Raw genomic sequence first — 17,988 nt, forward strand, 5'->3', positions numbered from 1 at the left:
CTTTGAACAAACTGCCCCACTTTCACGAGGGGAACCACGGATCGTGGTCCACACCACCTCTTGTGTAGGTGGCTCGTGAACCTTCCTTGAACATGGAAAAATAGCTACCAAAAATCCTAGCTAGTGCCTCAATATCACGGAAGGGACCACGGCTCGAGGAGCCTTTCGTGAAGATGCCTTGACCAAAGTAGCTTGTGGCACAAATTAACCTAGCAACTGCCTCAAGGACCACGAGCGGGACCACGGCTCATCGAGCCCCTCGTGGGAATGCATTGGGCAAGGAAGTTTAAGGCACGAAGTGCCTAGCCACTGCCCCATTTTCACGAGTGGGACCACAGATCGAGGTCATCACCACGGCTCATGAAGGTGCTCGTAGTGCCTGACGTGGTTACTTAAATGAAGGTTAGTCAAGTCATTTCCTTTCAAGTCCAATTAAAGTGGGGTCATTTTGGGTATTTTTAGGGTTACTATATAAGTTGTTTTTAAGTCAAAATTCCCTAAACTAAGTCATTATACTCAAACACCCAAATCAAACTAAAACTTCATCTTCCTGTCAATATTTCTCTTTCTGAAACCCAAAGAAGAAGAAGAAGAGTAGACTTGGAGATAGGGTTTGGCAAATTAAAGGTTTCCTCCTCAAATTTCTTGGAGATTCTTAAGCAAGGTATGTTGGCTTTTCATCTATGGGTTGTTTCCACCAATAGAGTCCCTTCAAAACTAAATTTTAAGCTTTCAAATTCCCCAAAAACCTAGGGTTTCAATCTAAGTCATGGGTCCTCTTTCAGAACGCTTTCAATTGTTTATTTATGGTTGATTATGGTTGACTATGGTGGATTATTGTTGAATTGATGATTAATTGTTGATTTATGATAAAAATCCCTCCAAAAACCCATGAATCCCCCATATTGTTAAATTGTGAATTCATGATGTAAGTTGATTGATTATAGAAGTATGTCAATTGATTATGTGTATGTTCATTGAGTTATTGAATCATTATATTCCGCTATCCAATGTAGAAATTCTAGATGTTTGGGTTAAGTTTGATTCATGGCCTTGAAGGGAAAATTATGTGGGTTGTACATGCTGATGAGAATTGTGTAAGAGCTTATGATGCACTTAGATAGTGAAGATCCTATGACTATTGTGTACTTATGGTGTGGTTGCAAGATCATTCTCCCCATACCCTTACACATGACTATGCATGCAATGACTATGAATATGATACTGTTGTTTTGTTGAATGAAAGGCTATTCTCATGAACACACTTTGAATATAATGTGAAAAGTTTACTCACATATTGATGATTCTAAGATTGAAAGTACATTCTCACCTAATGAATCTATGAGCTATTATCATACTATGTTGGTTTTTTTGCCAAATGAACTCGACTCCATTTACTTGGGATACACTAGAGTAGAAACCTGTAGGAAACAAAAACAAAAGTAAACATAAAATTAAGAAATAATTGACTAAAGTTCAATAGTGTAGTTAAACTTAATCCAAAAACCTTATTCCCTGGCAGCGGCGCCAAAATTTGATACCCTCAAATTACACTTCCCTATAGAAGTATAAGCGATTGTTATCAAGTAAAGAACCGAACTTGTAGGTTGGGGTTGATCCCATGAGGGATATGGTTTTGACTAAAACTTAACTAAATACTATGTCTGTTTAGTTGAGTTATTTCCGAGACAAGTAAAGGGGGGGGGGGGGGTTTGTGAAAAAAATAACTGAATGTTGTTAAGTAACAAGTAAGTAAGATTTGAATTTTGTTGTTATCAATGAGAGAGAGCAACTAGGGTATATGTGTTCCCCATAAGCTCCTAATGCGGTAACCCTAGTAATAGTAATCCTTTCCCAGTATATCACATTCAAAGTGGTAAGTTAGGTATCCCTAGGTGATTGGTCCTCCAAATGGGAAATTTCATCCTGCATATTGGTTTAGCTATATGTGTATAATTTACTAACCCTTATCTTAACCTCAGATTAGACATCACGTCAATGTATGGCTTAGTTTTCACCCTCGCACCAATTGATATTAGACTATTTGATAGTATCACACTAAATCTCTTTTGATAATTCTTTTTTTATTAACTACCTCCTTGGTCTGGTAAGTAGCAATAAGGTGAGTTCTAACGTTGGCCACCGTTAAAAAGACTTCTAAGAAAAATAATTACCAATACATGCGTCAACACTATTCAAGAATTACTTAGTTATTATTCATACGTTGTCCATTGCTCATAGTTCCCACAACCCTAGTTTTGGATGTAGCTACTCATGCTTGAAAGAACACAATTAATATTTTTAGAAGAAGACTTCATGAACTTACGTATTGAGTAGAAGAAACTCGTAAACTCCAAATGAAATTCAAAGCAAAAATCTTATAAACCGAAATTAGGAAATCAAATTACCAAAATTTGCAAGTTAATTCCCAAGAAAATATCAAGAATAAAAGTATACATTGGTGTCCAGCCCTCAAAAACAAAGTTTACATACCCTATTTATAGAAAAACTTGTCCTAAACAAAAAGGAAATCAAATAAGGAAATAAAACTTCTGGACGCGGCTTCAATCGAAGAGACTGACCTACGGACCGTCGTTAGACCTACGGTCCGTAGGTCCCTTCCGTAACTTAATACTTAGAACTTTTCCACAGAGGCTGGAACATTTAACTTTCAGATACAAACAACAGGTGTGAAGTACAGACCGTAGGTTGACCTACGATCCATGGGTCCCCCTTTTGTGGCTACACTTGGAACTTTTCATCAGCTACTCGAACTCCAACTCTTTGATCTCATCGATGAATGTACAGGATGGCCCGCGGGTCGACCTACATTCTGTCACTGGCCTCCGTGGTTCCACACTTAGTCAGACTCCCAGTGACTTGACCTACGGTCCGTAGGTCACCTCCTTGGGTGGCTCCTTCTGCAGAATTTCAGTTGTCATCTCTCTCAACCTCGTCCAAGCCTATTTCCTACAAATACAACACAATAAACATTAATTCTAATACAAAATGGCTCTAGACACACACAACTCTTAAGTGAAATGTATTAAAAATACCGTAAACTCACAATATATCACAAGTTTCATTTCGACTTACAAGAGATGGGGATTCAAAAAGCTTTGCATCATAACAAAAAAAATCTAATGAGAAACATTATCTATCACTTGCATGTTTGACATTGATTAACAGACAAAAAGATATGCTCATATAGGTTTTTTGAGATGTGAAATTTCCATATGATTAGGCTTCAAATATCTTAAATTGTGTTGATCATAAACAACGCACTATGCATGGATTGAAGAGTCATGACTATCATATTTTAATGCAACAGTTCCTTCCTATATCCTTGATGAATCTGCTGCTAATTAATGTTCTTAAGCTATTAATTGACTTAAGAAATTCTTTTAGGGGCATTTGTTCAACAATTATGAAGATTGATGAATTAGAAAAGCTTCAAGATCGAGTTGTACTAGCTCTTTGTCTTTTCGAGAGAATATTTCCTCCATTTCTTTTTTAGTATGGAGCATCTAGTGATCCATTTAGTTAAAGAAGCAATGTTGGGTAGACCTTCACAATATCATTCAATGTGGGCAATTGAAAGATATCATTTAATTATTTTATTTTAATTCCAAAGAATTTTATTGAACTTTTCAGAATCTTGAATTTTAGGCTGTTTATTATTGTTAAAGACTATGTAGGGAGTAGAAGTCATCCAGACGGTTTGGTTGCAGAAGGACAATATATACAAGAGCGCATGACATTTTTATCAAGATGCTTAGATGATGTGGAGGCAAAGTCTAATCGACCATAAAGAAATAATACTTTGTCTAATGAAACCATGAATCTGGAGGGTCATCGATAACCTGAAGAGAAAGGGTTTATTCTTGATGACACGATGCATGCTCGAGCACAGAAATATGTTTTATTTAATTCTACTTCCACAACTCCTTATTGTGAGTGAGTATTAAATCACTGAACATGCAAAATAATTAATTATTAAAAAATAATATTGACAAGTTCTTGTATTAAGTATATATGTGTTTTATATCTGCAAAGAACATATAAAAGAAATCAAGAAGGGAAATCCTAATCTATTAAGACATGTTGTAGATCGGATTCAGAATGAAAGATTTCAAATATTGTTTATAAATCATGTAACTATGAACCAACTAAAATGTCTTCAAATATGTATTACTATAACCATAATGAATATTTTTAAATTATAACATTACCTTTTAATGGTAGGTTGAGAAGATGCATGTCACTCCCCGCGCCTATACCATGGACGTAATTGGCACTCGAAAACCATTGTTGGTTCCGAAGCGAACCCTTGGTCTGGCTCATTACTCAGCCGAAGACTTACTTAAGCAAAATGAAAACTCATGATGCAAAAATAACTTTAAAAACATAATTTAAATCGAACTCCAATAATCGTCTGAAAATAATTTAACAAGTATTAGTTAAATGCCTCTTGAACTCAAAACATTAAAATAACAAAGGAAATAATAATAGACTCCTAAACTTTTGAACTATCTATGAAGCCTCTACTATTACAGAAGGATCATCGTGACAAGACCCCTACATCCTAACAAACTAAAAGAAAAGAATGGAAGCCTTCAGATGAAATGAGGCTTACCATAGCTAACTGGAACTGCAAGTGGAATCAACGAAGCTTCTATTGATGACCCTAAATATATGTATCTACATCATAAAAGATGCAGGCCAAACGGCGTCAATACATGGAATGTACTAGCATGTAAGCGGAATTCTAAAGCATAAGCATAACCTTGAACTGATGGAAGAGAAACATACTTACCTCTTCTCAACTCACTCAACTCAACTCAATGAAATAGGGCACAACTCAACAACAAGGTACTCAACTCAGTGAAACATAGTTCAACTCAACTCAAAGAAATAGGGCTCAAATCAATAATAAGATACTCAACTTAGTAAAACATTGTTCAACTCAACTCAGGGAAATAGGGCTCAACTCAATAATATGATACTCAACTCGATACTCAACTCAAGATATTGATACGCTCAAAATACACTTCCCTAAAGAAACATAAGCGATCGTTATCAAGTAAAGAACCCAACTTGTAGGTTGGGGTCGATCCCAAGAGGAAAATGGTCTAGACTTAACTTTAACCAACAATTATATTTGTTTAGTCAAATTACTTCCAGAAACAAGTAATTAAAGGGGGGGGATTTTACGAAACAAATTGTAAGAATTCAGTAATTAATCAGTAAACAAAGGTCAATTTTGGTTGTTATCAAGATGAGAGAATCATCTAAGGTATATGTGTTCCCCACAAGCTCATAACACAGTAAGCCTAGTAATACCAATCATGTCCTAGTGTACTACATGCAAAGTGATAAGTTAGGTATCTCTAAATCCTTGGTCCGGCATCTAGAGAATTTCACCCTGCACCATGGTCTGGCTACGTGTGTATAACTTAGTAACCCTTACCTTTACCTCATATTAGAAATCACATCGATGTTTGGCTTAGTTATTACTTCGCACCAATCAACACTATCATATTATATAGTATCACACTAAATCTATGTTGATAATTCTTTTCTTGTTGATTACCTCCTTGGTTCGGTAAGTAGCAACAAGGCTAGTTCTAACGCATGTACTCGTTAAAAAGACTTCTAAACGAAAGAATTATCAATGCATGCAACAACACTATTCAAGAATTGCTTATTTAATATTCATACTTTGTAAATCGCTGATGGTTCCCACAACCCTAGTTGTGGAGTTTAGTTACCCATAATCATATGAACACAATTCATTATTTTAGATAAAAGAATTATGAACTTACGTAAGAAGAATAATAAACCCAGAAATTGAACTTGAATTGCAACACCAAAATCTTCAAAACGAACTTAGGAAATTAAGAATTGCTACAGTTGCAAGTTAATCTCCCAAGTCAAGAACTAGTATATAAGTAATAAAGTCTAACCCCCAAAAACGAGGTTTACATGCCCTATTTATAGAAAACAAGTCCTAAATTAAAAGGGAAACAAAACAAGGAAAGTTTGTTCAGGCATGCGTCTTCATTCCACGAGACTGACTCACGGACCGTCAATGGATCTACGGTTCGTGAGTCCCTTCCGTTAGCCAAGACAAAGAAAATATTTCAGCTTCCCAAAAACTAGCTTCTCTGAAGAAAACGACAGAACTCCAGTACATCAATCCCTCTCTGTAGCTCCACACTTAGAATCTTCAAACATCAGGTACTGGAACCCTCGCAGTATCATTCTACGGATCAACAGTACGGTCCGTGGATCAATCTACGAACCGTTAATGGCCACCGTGATTCCAGACTTGGTCAGATTTCCCTAAGTTGATTTCCATGCCATGCCTGTTGATCTACGGCCACCATTTATAGAGCGTCAATGGACCTACGGTCCATCGATCACCTCCATACAAGCCTTGTTCTGCATTTCTTTCAGCTATCTCTTTACTTCCGCGCCTAAACATCTTTCCTGCAAAACACGATAAAAACCAATACAAAAAAGCCCCAGACACACACAACTCTCAAGTGAAATGTATTAAAAATACCGTAAACTCACGGTATATCAACACTCTCAACTTAAAATCGTTGTTTGTCCTTAAGCAACGGACTAAAACTCTAAACGACACTTGTATAGAAGCAAGCAATTTCAAGCCCAAGCAATCACATGGCTCTCTATCCCAACTCTCTTTTATGGTTTAAAGTCTGTTCTTTTAGACTCGACAACATAATTCATGCAGGTTTTGTGACAAAGATCGACCAACCAACACACAACATACACTGTTTCACTATCTCCAAGGTACCAACTTTCTGAAATGTAACAAGTGCCCTTACTTCAAACGAAATCCCATTTTCACACAATGAATATGAATTTTAGTACTGGATTCATTCAACACTCACACTCAGAAGTAACTTCAAGTACAATTAATGCTCAATACCATAGGCTTGTCCTTATTTTCACTACTTAGACTCTCTAGACTAGATTCTAGGATCATTATAGGACTTTCTTGGCTTGTAACACAGGCTCAGGGTCAGGTGTGGTACATTTGGCTATTTCTTAGTGACTTTCTTCCCTTCTTGACATTACAATAGGCTTTCAACCTTTTTTTGCCCTATTTTTGACATCCTATCTTTTTACCTTCTTTCCCTTGATTTTCTTCAACCAAGGATGTGACTTTAGACGTTGTAGCTATTTATTTTTTACTTTCATCTACTTCTTGCATTTTATTCTTTTCTTTAGATTTCAACAAGTCACATCCTATCCTCTCTTTTTCTTTTTCTCTTTTTCAACATCAAACTCTTTTCATACCCATTTTTTCGGTTTCCTCTTGCATAGCTACCCTCAACTTATGGATTTTCCATTGGTTGAGGTACACAATACCAGATGTCGGATCAAGGCCAAGATTGAGGTTACCTTTTACATTATCCATCTTTAACTTAGGCTTTTGGCCTAAGTCGAGGTGCACATGTCCAATGAGGGACTGGGGCCAACATAGTAGATTATGGGAAGGTGAGTTAGGGGTTTAGAATGAAATGGTCTAATGTAGGCTCAAAGCATTTGGATCGAAGAAAGCGTTTATTTCATTTCGTAGGATTCTTCTTTTATGCAATTTGCGAACTTATCAGAACAAGGGCCTATGATCACTTCCTAGCCTCTAGAGTATATTGTCTTAGCAGGACTAACCGGGAAAGTTCTAGATTGGCATAAAAACTGTTTGAACAATCAACTATTCTCACAGACTCTTGGCACATAGTTTCATTATCAGATTACCCAGTTCAAGTTTTAGCTTAAGTCATGACATCAAGGTGATTCATTATCATGTCATACTCAGATTCAACACATTCAACTTATCTTAGCCTACAAATTCTAGAACATAAAATTTGGACGGGTATAATTTTCATAAGCCATCTTGCTTCATTCATTTTCATGCTTCTACACATACGATCCTAACACATGCTAGTTCAACAGAAATTAAATAGTCTCTTAGGGGAAAAGAACACAGGCAAGAAAATCCCAAGAGAGCATTATAACTTGGATTACTCATATTTCACCCTATCACTCACAATTCGTTTACCCCACCTAAAAAATATGGTGCAATTGTCCCCAATGCATAGAAAATTAGTAAACATTAATGGATTTGGGTGAAGCAAACCTAAGGCACATAGCACCGACGAACCATCAATAAGCGAGTGGGTCCGATTTCTCAAAGCCAGCTAAATCAACACTCGGGTCAACCTCAGTAGTGCCCGCATCAACAAGGACAACACCATTAGTACTGCTATCTGTGACTCTAACTTCACCATCAGTGGTGCTCACATCAATCTCCACAGTAGGCAGAACCTCAGACATGGGTATAGAACTCGACGCCCCAGCAACCATCTCACGGGCCCTCTGTTGCCTCAGTTGCTCGTCTATTATGGAGGCTTTTCGTGCCTTCTTCTCCTGCCTATGTTGCCTTTTGCTAGCCTTTTCCTCCTCCGTGAGCTCAGTTTATTTACTAGATCGGTGCCTCTTACCGCAGGCACGTTCAAGCTTAGGCTGTGCATCTGCATCATATCAACTCAATAGTGCACCAAGGACTGTATCATCACCTAACGCAGAGGGTGAAACCTATGGCTCAACAAGTAGTGTAGATAGGATGTTGTCAACATCGGCCCGAAGACTAGTTAGCTCAGTCCAAAAAGAGGATATATCAGTAGTAGGAGATGGCCTCTCTAGAACTCTCAACTCAAAGGCATCGTGCCGCTTATAAACTACTTGGACCTTTTGGTCAATTTTTGCCTCCATCCTTGATTCTACTCGCTCTTTAGACTCAACAATCAACTTCCGGATCCAGGGCTTAATATGGTGCATCAAGGTGGTCATTTGGGCCTCTAACTTCTGGACTCGGGCCAGTGGTATATCATTGGCTCCAGAAGGTGGGGTGGCTCTGGATGAGCCGGGGGCCTGACTAGCGGCCTCAAAAGAGGAGGCGGGGGCATCATCAGTATAGGCTGGAGGGACAGGTTCATCACCATGCATCTGCTCCACAACATCTACTAAATTAGTACCCAATGGCACATCGATTTGTAGCCCTCTGCGAGGAGCAGCCACATTTGCCTCATCCCGGATCAAGCCAATATCTAAGGTCCCCGTATGGTGAATCAACCTATCATAATGCCAGAGCGGCACGCCAGAGTCCCTGCACAATTGGAAAATCAAACATGGAAAGGGGTAAGTTGTGGAGGTCTTGAACACCCTCTCGTGAATCTCGGCTAGTAACATACGGGCAAAGTCGATCTCCAATCCTGCTACTAATGCTACAACCAAGACGGCTCTGTCCCATGTGAGTTGGTTGTCAGCTTTTGTAGGCGACACCCTATTCCGCAACAGCAACCAAAAAAACTTGGCCACCAAAGTCAAGGTGGCCTTCCGAATACACAAACGTGGTGAACTAACCCACTCCACACGCTCTCCATTTGCATCTATCTGCCTAGCCAACAACAATAAGATAGCCTCTCTCTGCTCGGCATTACGCGTGAAGGCTCCAGTCCTCACAACATCCCATCTGTAATCAAATTCGGCTGTGTTGAGTGCCCAAGTGTGATCAGGACCAGGGCCATAGAGGAATCGGCTGATGGTGGTATGTGAGATGTCTACTGGAAAACCTCGGACAAAAGTAGAAGTGATAGGCTCCTGGGTTGTGGGCTTAGCCCTCTTGTCAATCGAACCTCGGAGAGTGGCAGAATAGGAGGCATAGAACTCCCACACAATCTTCTTGCTATAGGTCTGTCACGACCCAAGCCTAGGGCCTAGACGTGACATGGCGAATGAGGAACCCGAAGGAACCCCAAACAAGCCTCTCAAACTTGTCATCACACTTCATCGGTCGCGGAAGTACAATCAACATTAATTAACGGGAAATAGGGACTAAGGGCAAACCATTTCAAAAAGACATCATAGAACAAGAGTCAAGCTCACTAACAAAATACTTGTCCAACGCACACCTCTACTTACATAGATAGGACGGGGGCCATGACATACTACCGGCTCCCCTCATAGTCAAAATACAATTGCAAGCTAAAGTCTCAAAACATAGGAGTAGGAAACATAACATAGCCCTCGAATCATTGAGGACTCACCAACAAACTCGGATAAGCACCGTACTAGCCACGTGAATGGAGAGAAGGATCAAGAGTAGCTCCGGTCCCTACATGGTGACATCATGTAGGCAAAATATGCGTTAGTACTTGGAATGTACTAAGTATGCGGGGTGCAACACAACAATAGACAAGGACACAATCGAAATACAAGAAATAGTTTCATAGGCATTATGAATAACAATATGAGGATGCATGATCAAAGTGAAGTCAAAACATGTTTAAGTAAATCTATACTAATAGTAGATATCATATGTGTATGCATGATCCAACCAATCTATAACCCCAACTTAGGATGGGGGATGCCGTTCACACCCGGACACCCTGGTGGCAAGGTATAAACCCCTCACATGGTTGATGTTGGTCACACCCCAAGCATCCTAGGTGGTGAGATATAAACCTCTCACATGGTTGATGTTGGTCACACCCCAAGCATCCTAGGTGGTGAGATATAAACCTCTCACATGGTTGTCCGGTTCTTTTCCCCCGGACCGGGCATGGTCATGCAACACTTTATATAGGAAATTCCCATTAGGCTCTAATGCAATCTCACGTATGGAATGAACATATACACAAGCTTAGTTTGTCATCAACACATCTCTGGATTGCCATACATCTCATAACTCAAGCTTTAAAGCATCGATTCATCAATTCTCCATAGTTGGACATTTTGTCAAACACCTTGAAGGCATGTAATGGAATCAAAGAGCATGGAAAATAGGGTAGTAATTATGCAGCCAAACCAGTGAACAACCTACAACAACACCTTTTAACACCCACAATACCACATGAAAATCTCCACATCCATTCCAAATTTAGATTCAAGTTCTAGAGTCACAACATGCTCAAAACAATCACTTTTCATGTTTAAAATTCAATGTGCAGGAAATTATTACAAAGAACAAGACTAATTTATGAATCTTAACTTAAACCATGAATTAGTGAGTAGAATAGAGTCTAGGCACTATGGGTGGAAGGACCCATGAGTTCAACACCACATACCTTGAGTTCTTATGAAGGTCTTGAGAGTGTCTTCAATGGAAGCTTGGAACTTGGAGCAAGAGTCTCTTCAATCTTGAGGAAGGTTTTGGATTAGGGTTCTTGAGAGAACTTGAGAGAAAATGTGTCTAAGTATGGGAGAGGTGTTTTGGGAAATGTTTTAGAAATGGGAATTGAACTAATGATATATAGGAAATAACATATGCCCTTTGGAAAAATGGTCCAACACTTAGAAAAAAAAATGAGGCGGGTGAACAGTAAAAACGCTCACTGGAAATTGCATTTCCTGCCGGACAGATTTTACGAAAATGGGAATAACTTCTTCGTCCGAACTCCGAATGAGGTGAAACAAAGTGCGTTAGGTAGCTAACTCAAAGGGATTTCCATGGATATATTATGGGCCACCCAATTATTTGTGTGCTAGGAGATATGACCCTCCAAAGTAGACCCTTGAAAAAGGCTTCACTTGGAAATTTCGGATTTTGATACGGTTGCTCTAAAATTTGGGTTAGACCCAATTCCCACTCAATTTGACCCCCTAAACAAGAATATGAAGTCGGATTTTTGAAAAACGAAATGGATTTTTTTTAAATAGCTAAACAAGTTTCCGGTAACTTCCGCAGCACATTTTTAAGAACTTTTTGGGTCATTTCAAGGTCCCAAGGTCTTAAGCTATCCAGTCACACTTGTGAAGTTTAAAAAGCCGGTAGAGGTCGGGGACAGTGTGCAATCTCCCCGTGAGGACTCTGTGCTCCTCTGTAATAAGGTGTGCCATCTTCTCTTTGTCATTCTTCATCTTGGCATCCCGATAAATTTGCCATTGGCCTTCAACACATCATCTATTTGGCTCGCCGGCCACTTGAGTAGGGTCATCATTCTATGTTACTGGTACTGATTTTGAGCTAGTGGCCTCATTAGACAAGGCTGCATGTGCATTATCACCGGAACTTGTGGTTGATTTAGCAATAGACCCTAAAGCCTGAGCAGATTCGGACCCTGAAGTATGGGATGACTCGGACCCTGAAGCATGGCTAGACTTAGAGCCAAACGCAGACTCATTCTCTGAACTGGAAGCAGCCCTAGTTGGTGACCCGATCAGTGTGTGCTCCTCATCAGACTGGGAGACAGTGAGTACGTCAGGAATCACCTTATGGGGGTGCCTCTGGTTACTCGGAGTGCGGTGGGAGAGGTCATTTTGTTGGGAGGAACGTATGCCTGATCCGTCTCCACATCATTATCTTCGTCAATTAACCTGAAGCTAGGAGTGACATATTTTGACTTGCCCATTTTTGTGTAGGTGACTAGCTTCTTGAGTGCCATCGAACCTGTGGAAGAGTTATTAGTATCAAGACTAACTAACAACACACTCGAAATAATTTTAGATCTAAAAATGAACACCAACAAAAACTAACAAAAAATTCAGACAGTGGCTACAGTGGTCATCTACGGTAGAGATCTACGGTTCGTGGATCAGAGGACCAACAATATTGGTCTCAGTGGGAAACCACGGTTGTACAGAACGGTCCATAGATTGATCTACAGACCGTAGTCCACATCTGTGGTTTCACACTTGGTGAACTTTTCAAGTGCTTCCATCCAAGGACCTTGTCTATGGTCTGTAGATTGATCTACGGTCCGTGAATGGGGACTCGTGGATGGGATATGTGCCTTGTTTTAGACAAACTTTACTTTCAATCTCACGTGTTTGACCATTTTCAACAGGGTCCTAGTCTAATCATGCATTTCAACACTTAATAATGCTAGTTTGTCATTCTCAGGATTCTGTTAATCATTTTAACAAGTATTTAAGATGAAGTGTGGAACCCTAAGTCGAAACTTACATTTGGACTTATAATCACATATAACAAGGCAACACAATCACTATCTATCGTTCCAAGGGTATTGTAACTTCCAATTTTAGCATGCAATTTCATCTAACAATTACCCAAGGTCAAGACCCAATCCTTGACTTTGTATATTCTATCAATGAATTGAAATTCAAAGTGAGGAGAAAGTCTATTACCTTATAGCAACGGGAATGGGGTGATTGTGTGATGACAGATGCTTGCAAGACCAAATATCACCTCTTCGTTACTAATCCAAACACCGGACCTTTTATTGTTGAATATGTAATGATTAGTATTCAAAATGGAAAGGAATCGTGGAGATTATGGGGGAATGGAAGGGATGATTTCATGGGGGAGTTCTGGAGTGATTCTAGGGGAGTTGAAGTGTTTGAAACGGTTGGAGAGTGAATGGAGGGAAGTGGAAATGATTTCAAATTAGGGGAGTTTTAAATATGGTGTCCGGGTCGGGTCAGACAGAATTAGGGTTTGGATCCACGAGACTCCGTCTATGGTCAGTGGATCGATCTACGGTCTGTAGATTGGGACCGTAAATGACAATCTAGCTTGGTAAATATCAAAACTGACCTGGGATCTACGTACACCATTTACGGTCCGTGGATTGAACCACAGACCGTCGATGGGGTCCGTAGACCTCTGTACCAGACCTTTTTCTACAGATTTTATTATTTCACCCCTTCATATGTAGCAACCATTAGGCCATTTTTTTTGTATTTTCTGGACACTATTTCGACACGGACCCTATGCTAGTTCTAGCCAACACTAGAGCAAAACTAAAACACCTATCTAAATTGATACAAAGACACAATTGAACAAAGAAAACTACTAGATGAAAACAAAGACCTATTGTTGGCTAGATTGTACATCTTGGGTTGCCTCCCAAGAAGCGCTTGATTTAACATCGCGGCACGGCGCAGGCCTTTTGATAACTGATACTTCATCAAGATGTTAGCCTCAACAACTTCTTGCACACTTTTTGCGCTTTCCAGTTAGATCTTGATCCTTTGCCCGCTAATCATGAATCTTGTTCCTTCACTATTCTTAAGCTCAACCGCTCCATGGGGAAGCACTTTTGTGAGCAAAAATGGTCCAGTACATTCGCATTTGAGTTTGCCAGGAAACAAGAGGAACCTAGAGTTGAATAGAAGCACAAGATCACCCACCACAAATTCTCACTTTTCAATTCTTTGATCATGATACCTTTTCATCTTCTTTTGTACAAGACTGAACTTTCATAAGCTTTTGAGCGAAACTCATCAAGCATATTCAAATCATTCATTCTTTGATTAGATGCGGCGCCCCAATCCAAATTTAGCTTCTTCATTGTCCACAAAGCCTTATGCTCTAGCTCTACCGGTAAATGGCAGGACTTCCCATATACAAGTTGGTAAAGAGACATACCTATTGGAGTCTTGAATGCAGTGCAATAGACCCATAGAGCATCATCGAGCTTCCTTGACCAATCCGTTTTATTAGCATTTACAGTCTTTTCCAGAATCTGATTGATCTCTCTGTTGGACACTTCAACTTGCCTACTAGTCTGCGGATGATAAGGAGTGGCTATATTGTGGAGGACACCATATTTCTCAAGTAGCTCCTTGAACAACTTATTACAATAGTGGGAACCTCCATTACTGTTAATTGCCCTAGGTGTACCAAATCTGGAGAAAATGCTCTTTTTTAAAAATGGGGTGACACTTTTACCTTCATTGTTGGGGAGCGCAACTGCTTCCACCCATTTCGATACATAATCAACTGCAGCAAGAATATACTTCATCCCATGTGAACTCACAAATGGACCCATAAAATCAAAGCCCCATACATCAAACAACTCTATCACCAATATAGGATTCATAAAAAGCTCTTGCATCTTTGGAATCCCTCCTTCTCTTTGGCAACGATCACAAGACTTTACGAAATCATGAGCATCTTGGTGGATGGTAGGCCAGTAGTACCTACACTACAAAATCCTATGCTCAGTCTGAATACCACTATGATGTCCACCAACAGGTGATCAATGGCATGCTTCAAGTACAGTTAACATCTCAACCACGGGTACATAACGACGAATAATCCCATCAGCATAACTACGATACAAGTAAGGCTCATCCCAAATGAATTTATTCACATCATGCTGAAACTTTTTCCTTTGGTGAAAAGACAAGTCTGGGGGAACCAAATCGCTTGCCAAATAATTAGCAAAGTTTGCAAACCAAAGAATCAGATCATGAGAAGCAGCCAATACCCGTTCATCTGGGAAAGTATCATTAATTTCACCCCTATCACCAAGCTTAAGCATAGACTCTTCCTCTAATCTGGACAAGTGATCGGCAACTTGATTTTCGGTCCCCTTTTTATCTTTTACCACAAAATCAAATTCTTGCTGCAACAATACACATCTAATCAGCCTCAGTTTGGCATCCTTCTTAGCCATCAAATACCTTAACGCAGAATGGTCAGTATGCACTATGACCTTAGTACCAAGCAGGTAGGATCAAAATTTTTCGAATGCAAAAACCACCGCAAGAAGCTCTTGTTCAGTCACAGTATAATTCTTCTGGGCCACATTTAGAACTTTGCTAGCATAGTAAATAGGATGGAGAATTTTCTCTCGCCTCTGTCACAATACTACACCAAGCGCCACTCCACTCGCATCGCACATTACCTCAAATGGTTGTCCCCAATTCGGTGAAATAATGATAGGTGCAGTAACCAGCTTATCCTTCAACTCTCCAAATGCTCTTAGACAAGTCATCAAAATCAAACTTATACTCCTTTTCGAGCAGTTTGCACAAAGGATGTGCAATTTTGGAGAAATCTTTGATGAACCTCCTATAAAAATCGGCACGCCCAAGAAAACTCCTAACACCTTTTACAGAGATAGGTGGAAGAAGTTTTTCTATCACCTCAACTTTCACTTTATCTACCTCAATGCCCTTCTCAAAAATCCAATGCCCCAGAACTATCCCTTTATTCACCATAAAGTGGCACTTCTCCCAATTTAGCACCAGATTGCAGTCTTCACACCTTTTACGTACCGCAGCCAGATGATCCAAACATCGATCAAAAGAGTCACCTACCACAGAGAAATCATCCATGAATACTTCAATAGTGTCCTCCACCATATCAAAAAATATCGACATCATACAACGCTGGAAGGTCGCATGAGCATTGCACCATCCAAAGGGCATCTGTTTGAAGGCAAAAGTCCCATAAGGGCAAGTGAAGGTGGTCTTCTCTTGATCCTCCGGAACTATAGAAATATGGTTGTAGCCCGAATAACCATCAAGAAAACAATACCAACCCTTACCAGCAAGTCTATCCAATATCTGATCCACAATTGGCATAGGGAAATGGTCCTTTTCTGTCCAAGTATTTAGCTTTCGGTAGTCCATGCAGACTCTACATCCAGTCACGGGCCACATCGGAAAAAGCTTGTTTCTCTAGTTAGGAACCACAGTAATCCTGCCTTTCTTGGGCACACATTGAACAGGACATACCCAACAACTATCTACAATGGGATAGATAACTCCAAAATCCAACCACTTGATGATCTCTTTTTTAACTACCACTTGCATAGACGGATTTAATCTTCTTTCGTGCTCAATACCAGGTTTGTGATCTGGCATGAGTTGGATTTTGTGGGAACAAATACCGGGAGGAATCCCAATAATATCCGCAATAGTCCACCCAATTGCTCGCTTGAACCTCATTAATAGAGTCACCAAGCACTCTACTTGTCTCGCATTCAAATATGCCGCAATGATGACTGGCAAAGTATTATCTCTACCCGAGAATACTACCTCAAATGCGGTGGTAGAGACTTAAGCTCCAATTTTGGTGCCTCCACAACAGATGGTCTCACGGGTGGAGACTTGTGATTCTTCATGTCTCGTTCATACTTCTTTGGCTTTGACTTATATTCACACCTATCAAGTGCAGCTACCAACTCATCGTACTTTTCAATTCCATTACTATCAAAGTTCATCATAACTGCTTCTAGTGCCTCAACACCGAGTAGCTCTTCAATTTGCACTTCTATTCCACTTTCAACTCTGTAAGTTATAGCAGATACCGTTTGGAGCTCACTACTTTGCTTCATGGACCTACAAATATTAAAAGTTTCTTCTTCATTGTTTAGTCTGAACTTTATCTGCCCGTTCTCCATATCAACCAATGCACGCGTTGTGGCAAGGAATAGTCTCCCAAGGATGATAGGAACATCAAAGTCAACCTCACAGTCAAGAATCACAAAATCCACCGAAAAGATGAAAGACTCCACTTTCACTAGCGCGTCATGGAGTACACCAACGGGCCTTTTCACAGTTCGATCGACCATAAGTAATCGCATCGTAGTAGGTTTTGGATCCCCTAGACCTAACTTCTTATAAATAGAGAATGGCATAAGGTTGATGTTGGCACCAAGGTCACACAATGTCTAGAAAAATGTAACAACCCTATAGTATATGGAATCATAAAAGCACTAGGATCTTCCTTCTTTTGCTCAAGAGACCTTGTAGCAATAGCGCTACAATGATGCAATGTATCATCATCTTCAAAACTCACAGACTTTTTCTTTGTCACCATATCATTCATAAACTTCGCATACCCAGGCATTTGCTCCAAAACTTCTATCAACAGAACGTTGATGGAAAGTTACTTCAACATAGTAATAAACCGTCCATATTTACCATCTTCAGTCTTATTCACTAACCTCTACGGAAAGGTGGTGGAGGTCTGGGAATGGGGACCATTTTCTGAGATATATCAGCTTTTCTCTTTGTCGCATTCTCAGAATCTTCTCTAACCTCTACCACATCATCTTCTTTTCTAATCTCAATATCTACCACAGACGGCATAGGTGGATCAATGGTTTGCTTTCCCCCTCGAGTAGTAACTGCCATAAAATGCCTATCATTCTTTGGATTTTGGGTGGTGTTGCTAGAAGAGTGCCAGGTTGACGT

This window comes from Solanum stenotomum, chromosome 4, assembly GCF_019186545.1.
Source record: "Solanum stenotomum isolate F172 chromosome 4, ASM1918654v1, whole genome shotgun sequence".
Classification (NCBI taxonomy): domain Eukaryota; kingdom Viridiplantae; phylum Streptophyta; class Magnoliopsida; order Solanales; family Solanaceae; genus Solanum; species Solanum stenotomum.